Source organism: Aedes aegypti, chromosome 1 (assembly GCF_002204515.2).
Source record: "Aedes aegypti strain LVP_AGWG chromosome 1, AaegL5.0 Primary Assembly, whole genome shotgun sequence".
Taxonomy (NCBI): Eukaryota; Metazoa; Arthropoda; class Insecta; order Diptera; family Culicidae; genus Aedes; species Aedes aegypti.
Genome location: NC_035107.1, coordinates 84,570,969 through 84,576,779, shown reverse-complemented (window position 1 = coordinate 84,576,779; position 5,811 = coordinate 84,570,969).

The following is a 5,811-nucleotide window of genomic DNA, read 5'->3' as shown; positions in this document are numbered from 1 at the left end:
GTGAGAGATACTATAAATTTTCTCAGAATTCAATCCCTTATGCTAAGAAGTTACGAATTTCACGCCGTTAAAAGGTATCGGTGCATGTTATTGTGGAAGTGGCCCCTCAGGATCTTTACCGGTCCCGATATCCGGTGACTTCTTCTTCTTCTTTCTGGCGTTACGTCCCCACTGGGACAGAGCCTGCTTCTCAGCTTAGTGTTCTTATGAGCACTTCCACAGTTATTAACTGAGAGCTTACTATGCCAATGACCATTTTTGCATGTGTATATCGTGTGGCAGGTACGAAGATACTCTATGCCCTGGGAAGTCGAGAAAATTTCCAACCCGAAAAGATCCTCGACCGGTGGGATTCGAACCCACGACCCACCACAGCTTGGTCTTGCTGAATAGCTGCGCGTTTACCGCTACGGCTATCTGGGCCCCGGTGACTATGTTCTCTAAATGACCACAATAATTTTAAAAACTGAAATAGTTGAAACATTCTATCTAATACAAAAACGGACCACTGATTAACTGATTTTTTTTATGGAGTTTCTTGTATTATCTCCATAGTTTTCATTTTGATATACCCAAGGTACCCCAAGAAAGTTTGACCTTAATCGAGAAGCATTACCGAATTCAAAATTTTGAGTGCATGGATCGAAAGTTTAACTATTATGTGATTTTAAAAGAAATGCGAATTCGGGATGATATTATTAGGGGAAATGGCATTCGGGGTAATGAGGTAGAATCCTGTAAAGATTAAGCCCGATTGTGCCTTCAAACAACGTGGACACCACCATGTTCATGCTTAACAAGCGAGTTGGCTCTTTTTTGAAGTCAGCCATTTATAGTTTTAGGTATTCAATAGACTCGTTATGCAGATAGATCGAGATACGAGGTATGATTTACCAGCCCAAACCCTAAGAAGGCGAAGCAAATTCGCCGAAAAATGCTACGTCATTTATGGATGCTGCACTAGAGAAACGTCCGATTTGATCTTCGATGACCTACATTATTTTATTCTAGATTAATATATTTTTGGTCCTTTTCCAAACATGTGGTTTCTAAAGCTCTTATGTTTAGATACTTAGCGCAATCACCATGGTCTATTTGAGTTAGTTTTACAAAGCTACATCAGACTATCAAAGCGAGATAGAGAATTGTAACTTTTTTTGTAAATTCAAATCCACCATTTTTATCAGAGCAAATTAATAAAATGTCTGGCTAATATAAAAAAGCAACATGGCAAAATTTCATTCAATCTAAATTGAAAGGAAGCCAATTATGCAAGCTCTTCTGAAAAAAAGCGACAGATGATAGAAATAATTTTACAAACACCATGAAAACTTTGTCAAACAGAAGAAGACGCAATGAATAATTTAAACTAAAATTACTTTCAAAAACATCGTTAAGAGTAATGCTACAGCACTTCTTCATTACATATTTCTATCAAATGGATTATTTATCTCTAAAATATTCCAATTACCAATGTTTTTTTTTTCTACTAGGACTCGGAATAGTGGGAACAATTGTACAAATATTTTTCGTAATATTTTGATGAAAAGATTTCTTCTTAGAAATTTCCAACAAAAGCACTAATAACAAAAACGAGAGTAATGTCGTTCTTGTGATACATTATTACGTTATATTTGTATTGTAAATAGATTAGGTTTTTATTGGTAATCAATGGTTGGTTAAAGTGAATCATTTGGCTCATGCTGTCAAGTGACTCGTACTCAATTCATAATTCATAATAATCTAAAAAATGAAATAAAATAGTCTTTGATGTTTGTCAATTTGTTAACCATCGAAAAAAGTTCAATGACTATTATTCACTTTAACTTGACAAAAAAATGAAGTTGGCCATTGATTTTTCTGTATCTTCTTACCCACGCAGAGAAAGAGTACAATTAATTGTCTACAGATTTCCCCACAAATGCTACGAGCGATAACTTTATTGAAGCTTCCAAAGAGGGGTCTCCTGAAAATCCAAAATAATTTTACAAAAAAATGATCCAAAGCATAATGAGAAATTCTAGCGATAGTTCAACTAATAAATACTTCTACAATGTTTGCCTTGAAAGTTTTTTTTTTACTATGTTTCAAACATCATGTAGAGATTTCTTCAGGAATATGCTGAGAAAGTACTTCAAAACTTCTTCCATAGATACCAACAAATTCATGGTACTGCTTAAAAAATCTCTTTAGTTATTATAAAAAACACACCAAATTTTGTTCTACAAGGTTTCTTACTGATCATGCATGAACTATTTAAATATTCAAGAACAGTGTTGTTGCAAAGTGACAAACCTTTCCTAGTTTTCGTTCAGTAATACGACAATATCGTTTTCCTTTTCTATTTTGTTCTAATTAATCAAAACATATTTTCGCATTTCATCAATCGTGACTAAAAGCTAAAGCTTTTATTCTGATTGAATATGAAATAGGGTAAGTGTTCCCTTAGTTGTGGGTGTTCCTATAGTTGCGGTTATGCTATATTCACTGATTTAAATATATTAGCCACAGAACCGACTTTGCCAATCGACGTATTGGCTTGTTGATAACGGAATAGATGAAAAGAGCGTTCAAATTGCTTTAAAACTAGTGAAATATCACTTAAATTGCTATAACTTTTCTTTCTTGTACCAATAGTTGCGATAAAGTGTTCCTATGGTGGAGGATCCCATATGAAAACAACGGATACCACAACTATAGGAACACAAATTAAAAATATACCGCAACTAAAGGAACAGTGTATCAATAGTGGAGGTATTATTTTTCACTGACATGCCGTGAATTACTGCGATGAAATCATTTTTCTCATTAAGTCAATGGTCGTTACTTTCCGTTACAACATTAACATATTCATTAATTGCGCCTCTTGAATTTTGGCGGTTAAATGAAGTTCAATCGTGCACTATTGGTATATCTACCCTATTAAAATACGCATCTTTTTTTCTTTTCCCAATAAAAAATAAAATCAAATGCATAGAACACTATGGCTCTTTTTCAAATTTGTCCAGAAAGATCAAAAGTACACGAATGTAAACGAAAACTAGCGAATTTAATCAAGTCTGCCTTGATTGTCTTTGGCAGGTTAGAGTTATCTTGCAGTTTGAAAAAAATATATACATATTTCGTGTGTAGTATCTGTGCCTCCCTCCCAGGGTGGAAGTATTTAAACAGGTCAGATACATTTTAAACTTCTTCCACAGTCTAGCAGTAATACTGAAGCAAAAAAAAAAAGATGACCGACTTTATCGAAACATTGTTGAAGAAAATAATTAAGAGTAATCAATAAAAAAAACATACGAGACCGAGGATATTCAATCATTCCGATTGTAAGCTGATTCACCTACGTATCCTTTAAAATACCGTCAAACGGGGCTTCTTTTGACATTATTTTCACATTCTTCAACTTTGAGGATTTGTAACTCTTAGCATTATGGATAGATATTGATAATTTTTACATGTATTTAGATTGTATATGTATGTAACAAATGTGCAAAATATGAGGCAAATCCATCAAGAATTAACAAAAATGCTTGAACAACGAAAAATGTGTGTCCTTCAAGAAAAAAAAGGGGCTACTTTGTTTTTTTTTCCGAAGTTTCCAAAATTTGATAATAAAATTATTTTTCCTCATAAATTTCAAACTAATTATATAGAATATCGTCTATTATAATGTAATAGAACTTTTTTTTTTCATTGATAACCATTATTTAGAAAATTGCAAAGTTCAAAACAATTACACATATGTAACATTTAATTTCAGCGAAACATGCTATTGACAATTTTTAGTTTCTAGTATGAAACTTAAACTTTCAACTTCCTATTAACTATTAGTTACGAATGCTTGATTTTTAAATTGACATAAACGAACGATGTAACTACTAGGTACTGATTAATGAGTAATGTACAAAATCTGTCTTTTCTATTCTTCTTCATATAACATGAACGATATGTAGAGGGATCACATTAATACCTGTAAATAAAAAGTAATTTTAAATTAAAACACAATCTGAAGTAAAGTTTTGCAAGTTGGGAAAGAAGTAAAAGTTTGCTTTTGTAGTATGCTTTTAACTTCTTGGCGGTTTAGAGCTGGCTCAAGAGTAGTTTATTTAGAAATAGCTAGGATGCAACTGTTTTATGCGGCAAATTCATGTAAAATATGACGGCAAATATTGTTTTAGAGATTATGTTGTGAACTTGCCATTGGTAATTTTTGAAATATGTGTGTGTTTATGTCTATTCACTTTTCCAAATATTTATTTTATTTCTTTTTATTTTTTAAAATATACAAACCAGAACATTATCACTAAATAAAAGTCGTAAAAATAAGACCTTTGATCAATTATTTTAATGAAAATTTTTAGCAAAACACTATCATAATTTTTGTGAAACATGACAGTTCGATAGTTTTGTGATGCTCTGCTTTCCACGACTTGGGGAAAATTCAAACAATGTTTGCATAGCCAATGTTTTATACCTTTTGAATATTTATTCCGATTATTTTGAAATATTTTCTTGTTTATCGTGTTATTGTTGATATTATTCCAAAAAAAAATCATGCCTAGCGGTAGAGTATACATTGGTTAAACCTTATCCTATCTTGATACGTTTTGAGCATTCATAAAAAGGCAAAAAAAAATCATATCTCCGTTATTTTTCAAGCGATTTAAAAACTTTTGACATCAGTAGAACCGGTAACGTCTCTAGTTTCCACATGTGGTACAGAATATGACATTGGCTTCATGGTTCCGGAGTTATTCCGGGGTGTAGTGGGGTAAGTTTTTCCTAAGTGATGATCCACCAGCAATATGTGTGAGACATATTGACTCTGACATGTCAATTTTCACGATTTGGCAGAACTAGCTCAACATAAACCTTATCTTGGCATTTACGGTCACTTTGCCGCATTCCGGAAATCTTCCGGATACCTGGCCCTGCGGGAAAGTGGCCAGAATTGGATCAGGTATGGAACCCGGCTTGCGACATATCAATCTTCAAGATTTTGTGAATCGAGTATAGCGCAGACTATTTCTTGCATTTTCGGTCACTTTGGCAACAATCCGGAAATCTTCCGGATACCTGGTCCCACGCGAAAGTGGCCATACATGGATCAGTTATCAGGTATGGCTTGCGACATATCAATATTCAAGATTTTGTGAATCGATTATAGTGCAGATTATTTCAAGCATTTTCGGTCACTCTGGCCACGTTCCGAAAATCTTCCGGATACCTGGTCCCGCGGGAAAGTGGCCATAAATGGATCAGTTATCAGATATGGCTTGCGACATTGTAATCTTCAAAGTTTTGTGAATCGAGTATAGCGCAGACTATTTCTAGCATTTTCGGTCACTTTGGCCACAATTCGGAAATCTTCCGGATACCTGGTCCCACGTGAAAGTGGCCAGAATTGGATCAGGTATGGAACCCGGCTTGCGACATATCAATCTTCAAGATTTTGTAAATCGAGTATAGTGCAGATTATTCCAAGCATTTTCGGTCACTCTGGCCACGTTCCGGAAATCTTCCGGATTCCTGGTCCTGCGGGAAAGTGGCCATAAATGGATCAGTTATCAGATTTGGCTTGCGACATATCAATCTTCAAAATTTTGTGAATCGAGTATAGCGCAGACTATTTCTTGCATTTTCGGTCACTTTGGCAACAATCCGGAAATCTTCCGGATACCTGGTCTTACGCGAAAGTGGCCATACATGGATCAGTTATCAGGTGTGGCTTGCGACATATCAATCTTCAAGATTTTGTGAATCGATTATAGTGCAGATTATTTCAAGCATTTTCGGTCATTCTGGCCACGT